We start from the raw sequence: 22290 nt of genomic DNA, 5'->3' as shown, positions 1-22290 counted from the left end.
GTTTATGGCCGTCCTCCCACTACTATTCTCGACGCTTCCTTCTTTTCTACGCCAGACTACTCCACGTCAGTACTTGCCCATTTTTTATCTCGTTTGGCCAGATGCCGTCATCTTGCCCGCCTCAACACGGCAGCGTGCCAGGAAGACCGCAAGACTCACTATGATTCTACACATCGAGTGGTCTCTTTTCGTCGTGGTGATGAAGTACTGCTTTATACACCATTGCGCACCCCTGGCCTTAGTGACAAATTCCACCACCGCTACGTAGGTCCCTATGAGGTCATAAGCCAAACTTCCCCAGTGAACTACAAAGTGACGCCTGTTAATCCCCCAGCTGATCGACGCCACCGTGGAACTGAAATTGTTCATGTGTCTCGCTTGAAACCATTTGTGCGTCGCGATGCATCGGTTAGTTAGGAGCGGCCAGGCTGGCCGCTTCCGACCCCCCGGGCAGATTGTGTGAGCCTTCTGTGAACGTTCTTTAATTTGTACATGCCATGATCTTCCTCTTTCATTTGTACATACCATCATCATCGTCCCGCGGCGCCGGCTCCAGCGCGCGCCTGGGTTTTGTCATTGGATTAAAACGCTAGACAAGGCATCGCTGGCCTTGCCGTCACGACCTTGCCGTCTCAACTTAGCCTTCTTTCACAATATGCGCGTGTTTGTGAAAAGCACTTTCATGCCGCAGACATCATTCGTGTCGAGGAATTTACTCTGAACGGCGACGCGGTATCACTACAACGGGGGAGGCCAGCGCTCTGGCTTTACGTTATCCCAAGAATTTTTGAAGGCCTTCCAAGCTATTTGACAATTGTCTAAACCACATAGGCGGTCCCCAGTAGCTCGGAAGCATGGGAGAGTGTGGTGTTCCTGAATTTAGTGATAACAGAGGCAGCTCAGCTTACATTTTAAGCGACGTAAACAGCAATATCTGTTTGTACACAGCTAATAAAGAGCCATAGCGCCGAGGTGCAGCCTTTGCCATCTGTGCGTTCCTGGTAAAACATCACGCACACTCATGAAGTGTAGAATCTTGTGCTATTATCCTTAAGCATTCGTTTCTCGAATTCATGACTGTAATTGCATAACAAGCGGCCATAAAAAGCTTCAAGCAGAGATCAAAATCAATGCCACGGGAGCCGTAGCAGACGCTCGCCGAGGCTGTGGGTGGGCTCAAGAGAAAACGGTGGCGGCCATTGGCTGGCGAGGATAGCAGAGCACCGCGACGACGCGCAGGCCGACGCACGCCCGACAGCTCCAATCTCGACAACGGGGTGGCACCGGTGGCACTGTAGCCTGACATCGGTATGCCGCTGACCATCACCTTAGAGCGACAAGGGCAAATAAAGCACGGAAAATGTGTTTGCTGACGATCTGCCAACCGATATCGGGTGACGAAGATCTGTGACTGCGCCTTAGCGTAGCGATCAGGCACTACGTGTTCAACACGGACTGCAGTGATGTTTTCGCTTGCGTGCTGCAAGTTTTACGATCGGAGAGAACAGCGTGTAGGCAGGAAACAAGTAAACGGTGCTGCGGCTCATTTAGAAGGGCCAGGGTGGGGCTAAGTGTGCCGCAACGTTATAAATTTCATTCATAGCAGGTTCTATGCTGTGCAGTTAAATTCACGCCTGGCGTCTGCTTCAGTGAGGCATACGCATATATCATTAGCATTGTCCTCGTCTCTCGTGGAATTGCCTAATGGGTAGCACATCCACACATCACCTAATTTGACAATCACGAGACAATTTGAACTTTTAGGGGCAAGTAAAACTAGAAATATGACGGTCGCCTGCAGCACCAGCAGCGGATGCATGCCCTTCAGTGCCCAAGTGCGCCTCTAGCGGCCAGTGCTGGCCCTATAATAAGCTTTGGTGGGAGTTTCGTGACCAGAAAGAATTGAGGGACTCTGGTTTTATTAAGGCCAAGTTTTAAACTATTGCTTTGAGACCATGAATTTGTTTTGTACAATGTGTCACTAGCTTGATTAGTTAAATCCTCAGAGTTGTCATTTTAAATGAATAAACTAGTGTCATCTGCATACATTACATAATGGGCATTTCTATCAAGATGAACTATCTTATTTCAATTCAGTTCAGTTAAGTCGTTCAGTCGTGTCCGACTCTTTGTGACCCTATGGACCATATCACGCCGCGCTTTCCGTTCTCTCACTATCATCCTAACATCACATAACGTCATCTGCAGCACCTCTAGGATGCCATCTAACCATCGAGTTCGCTGCCTACCCCTTCTCCGGTGGCCCTCAACCTTTTCCAATATCAAATCTTTCTCCAGTGACTCCTCTCTTCTCATCAGATGACCAAAGTAGCTGAGCTTTAACTTTAGAATTTGACCCTCCAATGAGCAGTCAGGGTTTATGGTCGACAATATCGACTAATTTGATCTTCTGGCAGTCCAAGGAACTCTCAAGAGTCTCCGCTAGTGCCACAATTCAAACGCGTCAATTCTTCGGCGGTCAGCCTTCTTCACAGTCCAACTCTCGCATCCATACATCACAACTGGAAAGACCATAGCACGAGTTATACAGATCTTGGTTGGCAGTCTGATGTCTCTGCTCTTTACTAGGCGGTCAAGGCTAGCCATGGCTCTCTTTCTTAGAAACAGGCTTCTCCTAATTTCATGGCTGCAGTCTCCTTCCGGGGTAATCTTGGAGCCCAAGGAAAGAAAATCTGTCACAGCTTCTACTTCTTGTCCCTTGATGCTTCAGGACTTGATAGGGCAAGACTCCATGATCTTTGTCTTTTTAATGTTCAGTTTAAGCCCAAACTTATCACTCTCTTCTTGTACGCGCATCAGAAGTCTATCAAGTTCCACTTCACTTTCTGCCATTAAAGTGGTATCATCCGCATATCTAAGGTTGTTTATGCGCTTTCCAGCAATCTTCACTCCAGCTGAAGACTCGTCCAGACCGGCCTTCCTCATGATGCACTTGGAGCCCAAGGAGAGAAAATCTGTCGCAGCTTCTACTTCTTGTCCCTTGATGCTCCAGGACTTGATAGGGCAAGACTTCATGATCTTTGTCTTTTTAATGTTCAGTTTAAGCCCAAACTTTTCACTCTCTTCTTGTATGCGCATCAGAAGCCTCTTAAGTTCCACTGCACTTTCTGCCATTAAAGTGGTATCATCCGCATATCTAAGGTTCTTTATACGCTTCCAGCAATCTTCACTCCAGCTGAAGACTCATCCAGACCGGCCTTCCTCATAGGTTAAATAGGCAGGGCGACAGTATGCAGCCTTGTCTCACTCCTTTCTCAATCGGAAACCAATCAGTAAGACCATGCCCAGTTCTGACTGCGGCCTCTTGCCCTTCATACAGGTTCCTGAGGAGACAGATAAGGTGAATTGGAACTCCCATCTCTTGGAGAGCTTGCCACAATCTGCTATGATCTATGCAGTCAAACGCTTTCGCATAATCAATAAAGCAGAAGTAGATGGGTTTCTGGAACTCTCTTGCTTTTTCTATGATCCAGCGAAGATTGGCAATCTGGTCTTTAGTTCCTCTACCCTTGCGAAACCCAGCTTGCACGTCCGGAAGCTCCCGATCCACATACTGCTGCAGCCTACCTTGGAGGATTTTCAACATCATCTTGCTAGCATGCGAAATAAGCGCGATTGTGCGATAGTTGGAACAATCTTTGGCACTGCCTTTCTTTGGAATGAGGATGTAAACTGACCTCCTTCAATCCTGTGGCCACTGCAGGGTTGTCCAAATTTGCTGACATAATGTATACGGAACGTTAACAGCGTCATGATTGAGGTTTTGAAGCAACTCAGCTGGAATGTCATCAATTCCACTAGCTTTGTTCTTAGCAAGGCTGGCTAAGGCCCATTCAACTTCACTCTTCAGGATGCCCGGCTCGAGATCAGTAATCACAACCGTCTTATGTTGGGTTTGCACATCCGGGTCCTTCTTGTACAGTTCTTCTGTGTATTCCTGCCACTTCTTCTTTATCTCTTAGGCTTCAGTGAGGTGCCTGCCTCATTTGTCCTTTATCACGCCCAGCTTAGCACAGAAGCTTCCTTTGATACCTTTGATTGTCTTATACAGAGCTCTTGTGTTCCTCAATTGGCTGTTGTCCTGAACTGCTTGGCACTGTATGTTCAGGAAGGCATTCTTATCTCTCCTTGCTATTTTCTGAAAATCCGCATTGAGAACCTTGTATCTTTCTCTTTCCCCCATAACTTTTGCCATCCTCCTTTCCTCAGCTATTTGCAAAGCCTCTTCAGATAACCAGTTTGCTTTCTTGCATTTCTTTTGCTTTGGAACTACCTTAGTAGCAACTTCTTGTATTATATTGTCACGTGGTGGTGACCAGGGTCGATGACACAAATGAAGACACAGGCTTGATGGTACGGAAATGAACTCTTTATTGGTCTGACTTGCACCCGCAAAAGAACTAAACAACTCGGTGGCGGCGATAGCAGCAAACGTGTTGGTCAATCATCGAACAAAGAATGCGGAACTGCTACGCAATCCAGAATCAGAGTGGCAAGGCCATATGCCGGCGGCTGTTAAAAACAGCAAATACTGTTTTGAAGGTTTCGCGGCATTACTCCCCCCTAAAAAAAAACATCGCCTCGATGTTCCAAAACAAAGCAACTTAAACATAAACGCTGCGAAGTTTAAACACCACAGATTCTTTAACGCGCTTAATATGGCTTCATTCGTACAACTCTGCCGTAAACGCCGTTCCCCTGTCCGTGATGAGCACTTCTGGGGCGCCGTGTTGCAAAAGAATTTGTTTGACAAAAAATTTCCGACTTCTGCCGCGGTACCATTGGGTAGTGCTTTTGCTTCGGCGTAACGGGTAAGGTAGTCAGTGGCCACGATGATCCACTTGTTACCCATAGACAAAGATGGAAAGGGGCCAAGGAGATCCATCCCAATTTGTTGAAAGGGCATGATTGGGGGCTGAATCGGGTTTAGTAGTCCTGCTGGTCTGATCGGTGGCGTCTTGCGTCGTTGGCACTCACGACACGTCTTCACGTAGTGGGCAACTTCGGCAGGCAGTCGCGGCCAGTAGTACTTCTCCTGGATTCGATGCAACGTGCGCGCAAATCCGAGGTGTCCTGCTGTGGGTTCATCGTGCAACGCCTGCAGAGCGTCGATGCCTTCCGAGATCGAATGGGGTCAGGCAGCTGACCGTGTTCGGATTGTAGGCCTTGAGTCGGCGGCTGGCTCGGTGACCTGTAGGTTGGTCTTCCAGGGCGACAGGAATGAGGCTGAGGTCTTCGCTTGAAGGATCAAGGGCAGCACCTCCACCAGATGTCACGTGGTGGTGACCAGGGTCGATGACACAAATGAAGACACAGGCTTGATGGTACGGAAATTAACTCTTTATTGGGCTGACTTGCGCCCGCAAAAGAACTAAACAACTCGGCGGCGGCGATAGCAGCAAACGTGTTGGTCGATCGTTGAACAAAGAATGCGGAACTGCTACGCGATCCAGAATCAGAGTGGTAAGGCCGTATGCCGGCGGCTGTTAAAAACAACAAATACTGTTTTGAAGGTTTCGCGGCAATATCACAAACATCAGTCTACATCTCTTCAGGCTTTCTGTCTTCTAGATCTAATTTGAAATCGATTCCTCACTTCCACAGCATATTCTGATTAAATTTGATCCAGATCATACCTGAAACGCCTCCTAGTTTTCTGCGTTTTCTTCAATCGAAGCTTAAATTTGGCAACAAGAAGCTAATGATCGGTGCCACAATCTGCCCCAGGCCTTGTTTTTATTGCTTGTATAGCGCTCCTCCACTTCTGCCGGCAAAGAATATAATCAATCTGATTCCTGTTCAGACCATCCGGTGAAGTCCATGTGTATAGGCGCCTCTTGTGCTGTTGAATATGAGTATTCGCTATGGTCAGGTTGTTTCCTTAACAAAACTCTACTAGCCTCTGCCCAGCTTCATTTGGCTCACCAATACCGAACTTGCCTGTAATTCCGGATATTTCTTCACTCCCCACCTTGGTATTCCAGTCTCCTATAAGAAAAAAGACGTCTTATGATGGAGTGCGGTCTAAAAGGCATTGCAGGTCAGCATAAAATCTCTCACCGTCAGCTTCTTCAACAGTAGTGGTTGGTGCATAGACTTGGATAACTGTTATGCTGAAAGGGTGACCTTGAATCCGAAATGAAATCATTCGGTCGTTTTTGGGGTTGTACCCTAGCACTGCTTTGCCTATTCTTCTGTTTACTATGAGAGTGACCCCATTCCTTCTCCTGGATTCGTGCCCACAATAAAAGACATAATAGTCGCCAGAATTAAATTCTCCCAATCTAGTCCGCTTGAGCTCGCTGATACCCAAGATATCAATGTTCAATCTGTCCATTTCTCGCTTGATGACATCCAGTTTACCTTGCGTCATAGATCTTACATTCCATGTTGCTATGTGATATATCTCCTTGCAACATCGGACTTTCCGGTCGCTTCCAGACACATCCACTGAGCGTCCTTTTGGCTTTAGCCCAGCCGCTTCATTCGTCCTGGAGCTACTAGGAATCGCCCTTTGTTCATCCCCAGTAACATGTGGGACGCCTTCCAACCTGGGGGGCTCATCTTCCGCCGCCCTATTATTAATGCTATTGTGACTGGCAGTAGGGTTTTCTTGGCAAGAAATACTGGAGTGGGTTGCCAGTACTTTCTCCAGTGAATCACATTTTGTCAGAACTCTCTGCCATGACCTGTCTATCTTGGGTGGCCCTACACAGCAGAGCTCACAACTTCGAGTTTCGCAAGCCCCTCCGCCACGACAAGGCAGTGATCCATGAAGGGGATCTTATTTACATATATTTAAATAAATAAACAGAGTGGGGGGACACTTAAGCTCTGCTTTTAAGGGTATGATGTGATAGTTTAGCGTTAGCAGCTCCTCTCTGCGGCTTCTCTTGCAGGTTGTTGTCTGCGCACATGCAGCAACTTGTTTAATTAGCAATCCCTTCACATATGCCTCTGATATCTCACACATATTCATTAGCATACAGTCATAAGTTACCAAATTGTGTAAATAACTACCCGCATAGATATATGTAAACCACTGCTTTGACTAAGCCACATGGATGTGCCTATGTGGCCTAGGAGTAGTGTGCCCCACTGTTTGCAGAGGGGTTCTAGAGTGCTCAATTTTTTTTTTTTATTCAAGAAGTTTGCCATTAGGCATAGTGAAAAGGGAGCTGAGAGTAGGAGGAAGTTACAAGAAGGAGGGAAAAGGGAGTTGGGAGTAGGAGGAAGCTAGAAGCAGTGTAAACAGGTCTCCCTCAAATAATCGCATAGGTTGCCAAAAAACTGATTGTTTAGTGTCCACTTTGTGTATTCACAGTCAAGGTCCCACTGCAGGCCTACTTTCTGTGGGCAGCACAGTTTTACGGATGCTGTAGCTGGGCAGGTCCACAATAGATGCTTCGTGTTGCACAGTTCCGGTGAAGCACCACAGTGCGGGCACTTTTCGGTCACTTGAAAGCGTTCGTCACGCCACCGATGATGCACAGAAGGGGTCAGAGCCACTCCTGCCCGAATCCGGTGCACAGATACCTCCTCCTCCCGAGTGAAATTACAGAGGAGAGGGTACGAATACGGAGGAGTGCTCAGTTGCCATCTCACCTCCCAGTCTTGAATGACAAGTCCTAGTTGGCAGCAGGGCCAGATTGTCCAGGGCTCAAAGGGTTCAGATGAGCCAGGCCCTCCGTTCTCAAGGGCCCTGAGAGATGGAAAAAATGGCAGATTTCAAGGTTCGGTCCGATAAATAGTGAAATCATCTTCCTGATTTTCTGTGATTAAAGTAGAGCTTATGTATTGCAATGTTGAATGCTTCAAAAGCTGTTCGTTACATCATACGGTTAATCCCAAAGCCAGCCTCATATTTCGGCAGTCAAGGTATAAAACTTTGTACCCGCCCATATAAGAAAAACAAATGATTTTAGCTGGTTCTTGCCTGGTTTCAGCTGGCCCCGAAGCAAATCATCTTGTGCTATAGAATTAGAAAAGGAAATAATCGATGAAATTATTTTTCACAAGTTTGCATTATTATTTTTGGGAGAGGGTCTTATCTGTCCTGTAATTTCCTGGAATAGCTCAGTCTAGATGCTAGTCTGTCCATGTGCTCTGAAGGAACGGACATACTGAGACGATGTTCATAAACAGTCTGCAGATTCTTCGAGTGAATATGGCGTGTGTTCTCTGTAGGAAATTAAATGCATCAAGTTCAAACATGGCAACATGGGGCGGGGTAGGGTAAAGGAGGGGTGGGGGGTGTAATAGGGGCCCTCAATTTCTTTTTGAACCGGGCCCTGATCAATCCGCCCCTGGTTGGCAGCTTCTGCCATGCTGTGTAGGGACTTCATACAGCTCATAAATCGATCAGTGCATGGCCATGTCACCTAACTATCACCTGTAGGAGAGTTATGCTTCTGATTTTTCACTCTTAAGACTGGCAATGGTAGATTTTTCTGCAGAAGGGGGCTTTTAAAACTATCACGTTAAAAAATTATGCACTAAACTGAGAGTAGTGCAATGGTTGGACTTACAACTAGATTTGTACTTGAGACAAGGGTGCCAGTCACTAGCACAGCCATGAACGTGCCAAAGTCAGGACGAGAAATAAACACATAAAATATCCAAAATTCGATTTCTTATCTGCCATTGTTTTAGATGGTGTACCCACACAAGAATATCTGCGCTTCTTTTTATAAGAAAGATTTGAAGAATTTCTTGTGCTTTATATGTTTTCCCGTGGCCTAAAATGCAACAGTTATCGAAATTCTGTGAAAAGTGACATTACAACCTAGGCGGACTGCCTGTCCAGCTTGATTTTTCCATGAGGCATGATAATAGAAACAGTAGTGCTAAAATTGATGGTGCCCAAGGTGAGAAAAAAATAAAACATGCAACCAACAGAAAAGAACATTCTTTTCTTTCTTTATTTGTTTCTTAAACATTTGCCTAAAAGGAGGCTGAGGCTGAAGGCGCGGTCGCCTGACGTGGCTTCAGCCCCCTGCTACATGATCAGCAAGCATCGAAAATGCAATATTGCGGCAGGCTGGCACACAACAGTAGCCTTGATCAGGACATAAAAAGAAAGAAACAATACAAAGTGACATTTGTGCACAGTGTGAGCAAAAGAAATATATGTTGGTATAATATGAATATAATGAAGACACTTAATAGGCACAATTTTACGACAAGTATTACAGGCATACAAAAATAATGAAAGTAAAAGAAATATACACAGTACAAAACCCTATATCAGACAGGTGTTTTCTTTTTTTTTTTTTACATTTTAAGCCATATGTCATGTTAACAAATACACAGTCAATTACAGATTACACCGCACAAACAATTTCAGTACAATAACTCACTGGTAAGCAAACAAAGAAACATTGACCAACAAATCATCAATAGCATGCGCGGGCAGAGTAATATTGCTGAGAGTATGCAATATCACTACACAAAAGAACTCTCTTACAATCTTTCCTAAATGCAGAAAGGGGTTGATAGTAATTTACGGGAATATCTCTTCTATTGAGCATTTTTTTAACCTGGAAGGACAGTGTTTGGCACCCATAATTTGTTCTGGTTATAGGCATCTTTAATTTAGGATCCCTGATTGCGTACAAGCTTACTCTGTCTGTAGGAGTGTTGTGTAAACGATTATTATGTATCCAGTGCAGCAGCTTGAAGTAGTAAACCTTGTCTGCCTTCAGTATATGTACTGTATTTCAGAAAGAGTGGGTCATTTGTATACTTTGTGGGTCATTCATTCATGTGGGTCATTGAAGTCATTTGTACACTTTGTCTCACTAATTTTGTAGCATTGTGAAAGGCAGTGTGCCCTGGACCAATCAGGATCATGCTAACTACAATAGGCAGTTGTACTCCTCTTGGCCCAGGTTATAATAATAGGCGCGCATGGTCCTGAAAGGGTCAGGGTACTGATGCTTTTCACAGTGCTGCAAACATCTTGTGAAATAAAGTATAGTTTGCATCATATGGTGCACAGCACAAAACTGTACTGATCAGCTTTGTTTTGTACAGAACTATGTACATAGCATATCAAAACGTTATACATGATTCACTGAATCAGCATACATGCAGAGGTACGCTCACAAAATCATAATTATTTTCATTAAATATCAAGTCCAGGACATGGAAGCCAAGTACTGCGCACTAGAAAAGGAGCTGCGACGTGTACACAAACTAGCTGAGGACAGTAATGTTTATGCTGCTCTGCTAGATGCATTCATAGCCCAGCTTAAGCACGCGAATACAAGCAGTGCTGCACATGCTCTACAGCTGAAGCTGAAGGTCTCTGTAGCAGTAGATAGGAGGCGTGGCAGAGTGATTAAAGTGCAACCAACTAGCCTGGCAAGATGCCGGCCTGGCTTACCAAGAGGCTCGAACACGTTCCACCTGGGCGTCCAGTGACTGCATCCACCAGGAAGACAAAACGTGGGCACAAATTAAGCCGTAGCATTGAACAAAATGTTCCAGGCGCCAAAAGCCACTAGGGCTTATTTCATGCCTCACACTTCACTCCACAGTCGAGACCAATTGCAGATGTCCTTAAGGATGGTGTTTCTGTTTGTGTTCTTTTTGACACCAGTGCCCAACTATCCATTCTCAGTTCCTCGGTTCATCACCGCTTTAGCGACGCCAGCCACCTCGTCCACAGTGCGCGCCGGCAATGGCAGTCTTGCTTCTTAAGAGCCCACTCTGCCCTTACTGACTGCTCTATTGGCCTTCTTCGCTTGGACCTTGCCCTCTGCTCTGAGCATCTCATCAGCTCAACTCGCCTTCTCTCAGTGAAATTTTCCCACTTACCACCTGAAGCTGCCATTTACATTCCTATGTGTCCTGTTCTGCCCATGCAAGATGGCGACTGCCTGGCATGTCCCATAGATGACACCACTGCTATCTGCTCTTTGGTCGACACCCAATACTGCCTTTCAACACCTTATCACCAGCTACCGACACTGCCACCAGTACTTATGCTCACAATGACATCGCCCGCAATAATGATGCTGCCAGATTGCTCATGACAGGCTGTCTCCCTAGGCTCCCACAAGTGCCGTTACAAGGGTTGCCACCGTGATGAGCACTACATTCCCATCTCACTAGTTCTGCTCTGGCTTTCCTCCCATCAAAGATGTTTATATGAAAAACCTGCCTGCTGCACTACGCAGGCCTTTGCCATATTTTGCGCTGAGTCACTTACATTACCGGATTTTCTTGGAGTCCGCAGCTGCACCTGAGATCTGCGCTAGCCAATGTCAGCAAGGCCAAGCGCCGGAATTTGGACTCCTCGCCGAGTGGAACATGTCTCGGGCTAACGTCACCATGGCCTTCCAGTCGTAACAGCCTGACAATGCGACTGCGACGCGGATAGTCTATGTGCCTGTAACACAACACCAGGGACTGTCTCCGCTTTCCGTGGCGATGGCTTGGATAACGTTGAAGACTGGGCACAGCATTATGAACGGGTTGCTCGCCACAACGGATGGACACCGGATCAATGCCTGCAGAACATTTACTTCTCGCTGGAGGCACCGGCGAAGTACTGGTTCAAGAACCACGAAGCTTCGTTGACATCTTGGGAGACGTGCAAGAGCAAACTGCTACACACATTCGCGAACCAATACCGACGGCAGCAGAGACCTCGGGTCAACAAGACAACGGCACAGTGCAGCACAACAGCAGTGGAACCAGCACGCGTGCGAGTCACGACAGTAGCGTCGTCTTTGCTGGAGCGATCGCACTTCTTCTTCGGGTGCTACAATATGAAATTGCCCCTCTGCTTGCGAAGTCCTTCATACCACCAGCTTATGATATTGTGCATGTGACATGCCTCAAGCCATAACATTCACGTACTACTTAGCTCACATACAACGCAATGGGATTGTACTTCTGTGAAGAGGGCAATGTTATCTGGTGCAACATAATGGCATTGAGTCAGTGCAAGACGAATTAAGTGCCTTGGTCATCCTGACAATGATTCTGAGGATGTAGAGAAAAGTGCAGCCGTTGAGCCTGAACTAGTGTGAGACACTAATATGAGAATTCCACCTGTAACAATATTGTCATGGATACAGCCAGCGACGACAATGAAGGTGTTCTGTATGGCATGCTCATTGCAGACCAGGCCCTCTTGTGTGCTGTGCCCTGTGTGCTGTGCCTTATCTGCGGTGCTTTGTGTGCCATGCCTTAGACCTCGTAGCACCGAACTTTATCACACCTCTGGTGTAATTGTGGAGTGCAATCTTTGCACCATAGAGCTTAGCAGATGGTTGTCAGGCTGAGACATCCAATGCGACTTAGCCCGGCGAGTCATGGAGCAACACTACCATGCTTTTGTAGTAATGGTGCCACCTCACAACTCCAGCACTTTTTCTAGCACTGATGTAACTGAAAGACTGGCTGAGCCTCTATGAATGAGTTAGGACTTACGACCAGTGGGATCCTACCCTTCTGCCCGTCAACGTAATCTTCTACCTAAGAGTCATGGCAAGGATTTGGTATGAAACCCACAAAGGTAAGCTAACAAGTTGGGGAATCTGCAGAGAGTGGCTGTGAGTGCTCGTTGGAAGGCCTTATGATCGGCAGCTTGTGTGTCATGCCCAGTCTTAGAAAGCTACGTGCCCTACATCTAAGACGTCCTGGCAGTCTGTCACAAGATATACGCTGCCTTTAGTGACACCTACAAGGTACACCACGCGCTCAAAGGAATTGCCTGCAACACTTTTCAGTTGCTCATTTGCAAATATTCTGTTACAGTCAACACCATATATTCAAGAGTGTCATCAACCTGAGCAAGTGAAAAATCGCTGCATTCCTAAACAGTTTTTGCGGGTTCCCAATACTGCAGGGACATCTACCAGCGAGAAACAGGAACCATAGTGTCGAGAGCTTGGACTCTTGCAAAGTCATGGACACAGTGACTAAAATGGTCCATTGTGATTTGGAGGCCCTGGCACCTATAACACTGCCACCATCCACCATAGAGACCACACTTCATGTGTCAATTTAGGCCGTGGTGAGGCAGGAGCTTGTGGATCTGCCTTCTGCATGCCCGTCACACTCATCTCAGTCGTCACCCCTTTTGGCTGCTGTCCCATACAACTGCTGCGCTCTGGAAAACTAGATGAGTAGTCCCCAAACGCGATGCTGCATCAACGCCCCGACCTAGAAACCTTCTACATACTCACGGACTGACCTTATTAGATATTATTGTCAATGGTGTTTCTCAGTACACACTTAATGACACTGATGCAGACATATCTGTGATAAGTGCTGCCATTCATCATTGTCTCCACAAAGTTCTCACGCCTGCAACATCCTGTGTGTGTGTCGCATGCCTACTGTAGAGCAGTTATGTATGTACTGCTTGGGCCCACATAGCCACAGTATTTCAGAACAGTTTCCATTTTGAAGACCTGTGCCCATGACCTAATCCTAAGTTTGGATTTTTTGGTTAAACACTTCGCCCTCTGCTATCTCAACATCACGACTGTGTTTTCCCCCACCTTTTTTCCTCACCTCGTTGACCTTTCCAAGGTTCTCTTTTTAATCGGGGCAGTTTCTAGCTCAACACGTCTAGGTGTCGTGTCACACGACTTAAGGTTATAATCTCAGGCCATTTAGTCAATGCTAATGATGTTCATCCTAACCCAGCCAATCTTCAAGCTGCGAAGGAGTTCCAGCTGCCCCGTTCCTGTAACAATGTGCCCAGCTCCTGAAACTATGCTCATACTTTTGCTGATTTGTGCCTGGCTTTGCCGAAATTGCACGCCCCCTCGGCCACCATCCCCAAAAGACTCAATTTTCTCCTGGGGACCAAGCCTAGCAAATGCCTTTGTCGTGCTTATTGCTAAGCTCACCACCTCATTGGTCTTGACACACTTCGATGCGAATGCTCCTACCAAACTCCACACTGATGCCAGTGGTTATGAAATCGGTGCCATACTTTTTCAGTGCCAATTAGGGTCTTATTGTGTCACCACCAATGCGACCCAGCTCTTCTGCACTGCACAGTGCAATTATTTGATCACAAAATGTGAGTGCTTAGCTTTAGCGGGTCATTGGGAAATTTCACCCGTATATACATGGCCGTCCTTTTACTGTCAGAGCACAGCCACTGTGATCCTGTTAGCTTTCCTCTCTCAAAGTCCCCAGTAGGTGGCTAGGGTGTTGGGTGTTATGTCTACAAGAGTGTTACTATGCAGGGTCTATACGTCTGGTCACCTACATACAGATGCTGACTGCCTTTCCCGCTATCCCGTTGGCACACTGAACAATTTTGGCGGTGGCTGCAATGCTTACCTGTTTGCACTCTCTTCCTTTACTCACAGTGATGAAGAGCAGCGCCAGGATGCCGAGCTACACAGTATTATCAACCGCCTTGAGACTGCCCCTTCTATGTATACCAGTTTGTCCTCTGCGGTGACACTTTATACCACCACAACGTTAACCCTGCTGGCGCCGACCTTCTCCTCCTCGTTGTTCCCAAGCACCTTCTCAGTGCCCTCCTTCGATAACTCCACAATCTCCCAACTGCTAGTCATTTGGGTGTCTCGTGCACTCACGAACATGTGTCATTGATTCCATTGGCTCCAGCTCTGTCACTTTGTGTGCCACTGTGGGCTGCCTGCGTCAGCATCAGAAATGCCTTAACATTTATCTGGCACTGTTTCAGTCTACTGACATCCCCTCCAAAACTTTCTATCAAGTCAAACTGCACGTTCTCGGCCCATTTCCCAAGTTACCCTCTGGAAATCAATATAGGTTGTAGTTGCCGCAGACTACTTGCTATGCAATCATGCGTGCAGTTGCAGCCACTACTGCTACTGATGTCGCAGATTTCCTTCTTTGAGAGGTTTTACATCATGACACTTCCAATCAACTCCTTACAGACCGCAGTGACTTCTTTTTCTCCAAAGTTCTCGAAGACAATCTCTGTTCCTGCTTCAACTAGCATAAGCTTGCCACCACCTATCACCCCCAAATCAGTGGCCTCACCGAGCACCTCATTCATACTCTCACAAATATGCTTGCAACGTACATTTCACCGGACCATTGTTACCTGGACCTCGCTCTCCCATACTTCACAATCACAACTCCTCTCACTAAAATTGTGCTGATGATTTACTTTTATGTGAGGCCACCATCCCCAAATGCCTCTTGACATGCTGCTTCTAGCATCTGCTTGTCCACCTGCCTACTCCCATAACGCTACTGCTTACGCCAACCACACTACCAATTAGCCCCCTCTTGCCTGCTTGTCTTGAAAATCATGCAGTAAAGGAATCTTACAACTGTCATCACCGGTTTCCTTCTCTCCTGGGTTCCTCATCTTGTTTTAGACGCCATCTCGTCATGTGGGAATCCCTGGAAAACTTGTCTGCCGGTATGCCTGCCCAGACAGTGTGCTTTGTCAGGCCATCAGATCACTGCTGTCACCTATGTTATAGCTAGCCTTCTTGGCACCTACATCAAGTTCCATTCTTTCCAACATCATGCAAGTCTCATGCCTGAAACCTTATCATTCACTGTGTATTATTTACATCAAGATTACTCCGATATGCATGGTAAATGTAACATAATTTAGAACATGAAAGAATAAAAATGACATGTTCATGCCAGCATGCACACCTGGTTAAATTCATTATTTTAAGAAGTGGGCCTTCAGTCTTACAATTTCTACCAAGTACATTTTAATGATTCAGTTATATGAGATTTAAAAACTAACAAATTTGTTTATCAATAAATCATTTCCTTTGCACCAATTCAGTGTTGGGAGCATGATCATGGATGCAAGGATTTGAATTAAATTTAACTGCACTGACTTTACACTGTGTCGACAACACCAGATGTACAGTGCCATTTGAGCTATCAGATGCGTATACATATTTGTATCAAGTGTACGTCGATTCTGTACTGTACTTTACTGTACAGAACTCTGTACAGTAAAACATTTTTAATTCAAGAGTTATCAAAACCAAATTCGAGCATCTTGTGCAGTGTACTTAAAACAAGAGCTGGCTATGACATTAACACATTTTTAAAATTCCACGAAGTATATTAGTTAAATCTCGTTACAAGAGACACTCGGTTATAAGAGACATTTGAAAATGGTTTGGTGGGTTTCCCTATGTCTGCTATGTTAACAACATTGCATACAAGAGAGATGGTTACAAGATACAGTCGGTTACTAAGGACAACTTTTTCAGGTCCGTGGAGTAAATTCTTCACTATTTAGAAGAGACACAACCCAGGTGTGCTCATGCAATGCAGCTGCCCCTGCCGGGGTGGCGCAGTGGTTACGGCGCTCGACTACTGCTCCCAAGGACGCGGGATCGAATCCCGGCCTCGGCGGCAGCTTTTCGATGGAGGCGAAAAGCAAGGCGCCCGTGTGCTGTACGATGTCAGTGCACGTTAAAAGAACCTCAGGCGGTCAAAATTTCCGGAGTCCTCCACTACAGGTCCCTCATAGCCTAAGTCGCTTTGGGACGTTAAACCCCACCACCCAACCAACCAACCAAGCAATGCAGCTGGAGCGTACTAACTCGTACATGATGCACTTAAGATTCCCTTAGCTAAATTCTGTTCCATATCAGTGTCCTTTTTGTTGTGTATGTCAGGAACTGAGGAGTGCTTCCCCATGATTGGAAAGTCAAAACGGCATTCCATTACTGTTACCTACGAAGCAAATCAAAATGCATGAATGACATCCAGTATTTTTAACTCCTCACTGTTAAAATTTGATCACAAGGTGAAAGCTTAGAATCCTGATGTTTTTCTCTTTGTGAATCATCTGAGGGTGACGAGCCTGTAAACATCTGAGGTTACGAGCATGTAAGAGTGCCTCAAAGGTATTAGAGCAACAGGAAGGCTTGCAAAGTGAAGTGCTTTACCTCCAGAATTTGGGAAGGAATACCCTCTGCACTCACAAAAATACATACTAGTATGAATAACTTCTTTAAGCTTTCCTGAACAATTTCCTATTAATGCATGTGAATGCATTTATATACTGAGTCTGATGTGCAGTAAACTGATCAACACAGTGATTTTAGAATTTTTGGTTACAAGAGACATGTTCTTCAGGTCCCTTGAGTGTCTCTTGTAACGAGGTTTTACTATACCAAGTATCCTATATTTAAAAAGAGTAGATGTGCCCTAGCCCACTGAGTTCGGCTAAGGACTATTGACAGTTGCCTGACCTACTATAGAGTTAACTTTTCAATTACTGGCTTCAAGAACAATTAGCATCAATAGAGAAGTAGTAAGCCGTCTTCAAAAACAGCTGACAGAAACTTTTGCTCCAAGATGTCCTTTACTTTGCATAAATTTTTTTCATGATCTTCAATGGCAACAAGAACAATAAAGAAAACTTCACGTGACAGCAATTCCATTTCAATGTCCCGAGACGGGGCTCAGAGAACGAAATCCTCTTTTGTCTGAAATGCTGTCCCTGATGTGGCTTTGCATGATGTGGGTGATAGATATGTGTGAGCAGCTAGTCACATGGCAGCTCAGTTAGGAGGCCAGTAAATAAAGTTATGTAAATGGTGCCCTGATGCAAATATTGCAGGCAGCTGTTTTAAAAGACTATCTAAAACTTCCGTATGGATGCTTTGCTCCTGAGGCCAATAAAAAAATATTGTCATTAGCTTTTACTAATTGAATTATGCGATTGCACTAGCCTTGGCCACTCTATCTCATTTAAATGTTTAATTAAATCTAGCCAAGATACCCGGCTAGATTTATGCGAAAGATTGATTACTTGGCGCATATTATAATAAGATGCAACACATGGCATAGACTGTGTCATGCTTAGCCAGGTCATAGGAACTTGAGGAATAGATTTAGGGTTGTCATGCAAAGAAAAGAAATGTCTGCTTTGGTCACATTGCACATTGCAAATGCATACAAAACCATGAAAAAGTATACTCCTGAAAAACCTAGCAGATATTCTGCAGCCTTTTTATCTGCAGAGACAGCCTCTGCTTCCAGCATCTGCTTGCACTCTAGAGATATGCCTCAAGAACTTGTCCCATTAAGATTCCTATTTAGCATTCTGATTTTCAATACTATACCTCTTCAGTGACATGTTGAAGAATATGTATAACTGTAGCTCAGTTGGAAGAGCACCGGACGCGATATTCGGAGGTCGTGGGTTCGGTCCCCACCATCGGCACGTTGTTTTTTCTTCTACTTTGTGTTTAATTATCTTTCCCTTAAGCAGATTACATTACTCATTTCTGCGATTATCCAAGTAAAAATTAAAAACAAAAAACAAAACATAATCCCCAATGCTTTCCTTGGCCTCGCCGACTGTTGGCTTCTTTCCTTCATGTATTATAATGAGCACCCTCATTTCCCCTTCCTTTATCTGCTTGTAGCTTACGGGGGTCTCGGTTCTGGCAGTCTTGAAGCCATAGGTAGCGTAAGAGGGTTCTAGCACAGCTTTCGCCCTCGCTCTTGATCACGTTCTATGTGACGCTGGCGGTAACACAGGACGTTCCACGTCCGCCGCTATGGTTGAGGGTGGCGCTGGTGAACACTCTCAAGCTTCGTATACAGACAACATTAATACCCGAGAAAGTAGCAGGGGGGACAGCGGCCGATGTAGCTCAGTTGGAAGAGCACCGGACGCGATATTCGGAGGTCGTGGGTTCGGTCCCCACCGAATCGGCACATTGTTTTTTCTTCTACTTTGTGTTTAATTATCTTTCCCTTAGGCAGATTACATTACTCATTTCTGCGATTATCCAAGTAAAAATAAAAAAAAAACAACAAAACATAATCCCCAATGCTTTCCTTGGCCTCGCCGACTGTTGGCTTCTTTCCTTCATGTATTATAACGAGCACCCTCATTTCCCCTTCCTTTATATATTTGTCACTACTGTTAGACAAATTCACAAGTTATGCCAGTTGTAATTTTATCTCTAAAAATCTGCTGCACAACATACATTGTTAGCCAACTACCCTTGATAGCCAATGTAATGCATTCTTTATAGGTCGGTAATGTATATTGAGGCTCGGTACATTGGTTGAGTCAGTATAAATAACATCAGTGTCATATCCAATGCTCAAATAGTCTGGCAGTGTCCTATAAGATGCTTTTTCATAGGAAGGGGTTGAATGCTCTTATATCATGATGAGGTTAAGTAGCACAGAATGCTGTATGCGCCATAGCTATCTGCTGTTTGCTCACAAGGTATATGAAATTCGTCACGTGCCTTTCCTCTGGATGGCCAGGGTATTAGTTTGAACCGTTGAAAAGAGGCATACTGTGTATTTTTATCTTAGAGTGCTAAAATAAGTTGCAAATTTCAATGAACACTTCAAAGCAATTTTACTGCAGTAAAACTGGTGCTTCCAGCCTGTAACTATACTGATGTTTTGATATATGTTCAGGCCTATTTTTAGTGTGAATCGGCCCATATAGTCTTTACAACTGGCTTTATAATCAGGTGTTGATTGGATGAGGCACAAAATTGCATGCAAAGTATTTACAGGGCCCGGACTAGTATTTGAAACTTCACGTCATATCTAGTTGCTAAGAGCAGGTTAGTTACTGAGGTCCACTTTGACTACAGATTTGAATGAATGAAAAAAGCCTCCCTGTCACTGTGTTCAGTGGCCTAAAAAAAGAATATCTGTTATGTTTTCTGAACAATATAGTTATTTCCATTGGCACCTCTAAGCATAGCAAAAAAGGCGGCAGTAGGTATTCATTTTTCAGGCCCATGGTACGAGTAATTTTACTGGTGTCAATTGAGTTCAGTTTATTTCTTCTAGACATACACATACAACGCTGTAATGACTATGCACACGAAAACTACACCTTCACTAGGAAGATTTATAGCCAAACCTTGGAAGTCCTTTCAATAAACCTCAAAAAAGGTTTGGTTTGGCAAAGCAAGTCAGGCTATGAGAGACGCCATAGTGGAGGACTCCGGAAATTTCGACCACCTGGGGTTCTTTAACGTGTACTGACGTCACACAGCACACGGGTGCCTTGCTTTTCGCCTCTACCGAAAAGTGGCCTCCGAGGCCGGGATTCGATCTTGCATCCTAGGCAACAGTAGTCGAGCGCGGTAACCACTGCGTCACCTCGGAGGCTTCACAAAAAAAAAAAAATTAAAAGCTGGACTAAAGAAAGACTAATTCTACAGAATGATAAGCAATGTATGCACACCACAATGAAAAGAAACAAAACACAGAAGCAGCCCCCAAAGAACCTGCATGTAGGCAGTGCAAAATAAACTACATACAACTGAAGCACAGCACGTAAAAAATAATGCATAGCTTTGTACGCACTACCATCCATAGCGTAGGCATTTTTTACAAGCTGTTTGCAAGACATGAAGAAAAACACAGATTATGTGTCAATATTTTTTTGCCTAATTTTATCCACTGCACAAGAGGGAGTGAGTAAAGTGTAATGAAAGGAAAGGTAGGCCAGCAGAAATATAACCTTTGCCTACACATACTGTTGTGTGTTTGCTTTGGCAGTAATCACTCCATTCAGTGGAATGGGCACCAAGTCCATTTTAGCACTCAGGAAAAACGACACAGTTGGTGAGCCTTTAGAGTATACAGTAGCTGCGCTTAGTGGTTACTGCAAGCAAACCTGTCATCCCAAGCAGAAATTGCAAACATATTTCCACAATGAAACCTATGATGCCACAGAATAAAATCAAATATTAAGCCATTTAAGTATGTGTGGGGCATACATGCATATGTTCTCTCATAGCTTTACAGTGATGTTTCTGGCCTTTTCCTCATGAGTAAAAATAGTAAGGGCACACATAACGATGATCTTCTCTATGGAAGCACAAAGCTAAATGCTGCTTCGCATGCAAGCGAGTGAGCGAACTTGGCAGTGAACGACTGTGACGGTGAAAAATTTTGCAACACGTTGGAGTTGTCACTCTTGCCGCTCAAGCCGTTACGACAGCTCAAAACAGGTTTTTGTGCCCCCAAGGCAGAAATCGCTAGCATTTTCGCTTGCATGTGAAACAGGCTTAAACATTGCTAATTACTATCTGATATCTTCACCTTTTATACCAAAAACTTTGAGATGTGATATTGGTTGTGGATCAATCATATTCAGCATAATATAGCTTCTTTCATTTTTAGTATGCTTTTCGAAGAACAAAATTAAACAAAATATCGAAAAGCATCAGAAACTTGGAAAAGGCCAAATCGACAATTGGCCAAAGACCGCCAAGGAAAAAGAAAGGGTAGGGGTGGCTTGCATCTTTTATTGGCATTTCTTGCTGCAGCTTGCAGTTTCCCTCTTTCAAGTTATTAAGCAACCAATAACTTCATTTAACACTATCTTGACTAGGCATTCTCTTTGCATTCAATTTCCCCAGAGCCTGGGGAATGATTAGCAAGACACACTTTGGGACCAATGCATGATGAGGTGGGTAAGTAAAGAGTATGCACTGCAAGTGCACATATTCGCTGCTTTTTGTGCTTTGACCTGTCGTCACCTTGGGTGAATTTCAAAGGGCTTGATCCGAGTGTACTGTCTGGATAACTGGTGGCAAACCCAAAGAGGAAACTGCGTAAAGAAATAAGAACAGCAAGAATTGCAACTCTGTAGAGTGGTGTTTATTCTTTCCTACTGTCCTTGTCCTTTAACAGTTTTTGCCAGCTCCCAAGGACCCATCTTAATGAGCTGTGTAAGTGTATTGACAGCAGGTTAAGCTGACTGTTATTTCAACCAACAAACTTCTGTTCCATGCAATACATTGTTTTAATTGTGTACTTTCCACAGAGAAATACCCTTCTCGAATCCCACAGTTTAGTAACATACAGCCTGGCTACTTGTCTCATTACAACAACTAAAGAATGAAATATAACTTAATGCATACAGCTATGCCTAGTTCACATAAAACCTGTTAACATGGACACAAATGCCTCACATTAGAAACAGTTATGCAGATGAAATTTTCAATGCATTTGTGTTTCATTAACATCAATGTCTGCTGTTTGGACATTAAACAAGAGCCCATTGGGGCACTAACCCATCTTTTTTTTTTTCATTAATATGCATAGCAATGCAAACAAAACTACCATTGTGGTAATGAGATATTCTTATATAGTGTGAAACCATTTAAGCCCCTGTGTATTTGAATACGAAAGTAAAATAAAGACTACATCACATGACTGCAAATTTGTGAAACTGGCATCATACTGTTCATTGTACTATGCACAATATGTGAATTCGTGAACTACGAGGCACACAGAGTTTTTCTG

At 44.7% G+C, this 22290-nt stretch overlaps 1 pseudogene across 1 annotated transcript in view; it reads left to right on the top strand.

The window, feature by feature from the left end:
• Positions 1-3154, top strand: part of LOC146202530 (uncharacterized) — a 34694-nt pseudogene extending 31540 nt beyond the window's left edge. Inside the window, exon 5 of the transcript XR_014703712.1 lies at positions 2901-3154. The product of XR_014703712.1 is annotated as an uncharacterized LOC146202530 (transcript). The remainder of the gene's footprint in view (positions 1-2900) is intronic.
• The last annotated feature ends 19136 nt before the right edge of the window (positions 3155-22290 follow it).

This window comes from Amblyomma maculatum, chromosome 1 (genome assembly GCF_055883805.1).
Source record: "Amblyomma maculatum isolate TAMU_Amacu chromosome 1, ASM5588380v1, whole genome shotgun sequence".
NCBI lineage: Eukaryota > Metazoa > Arthropoda > Arachnida > Ixodida > Ixodidae > Amblyomma > Amblyomma maculatum.
Note: the sequence above shows the minus strand (reverse complement) of the source record. Positions and strands in the feature narration are given on the sequence as shown.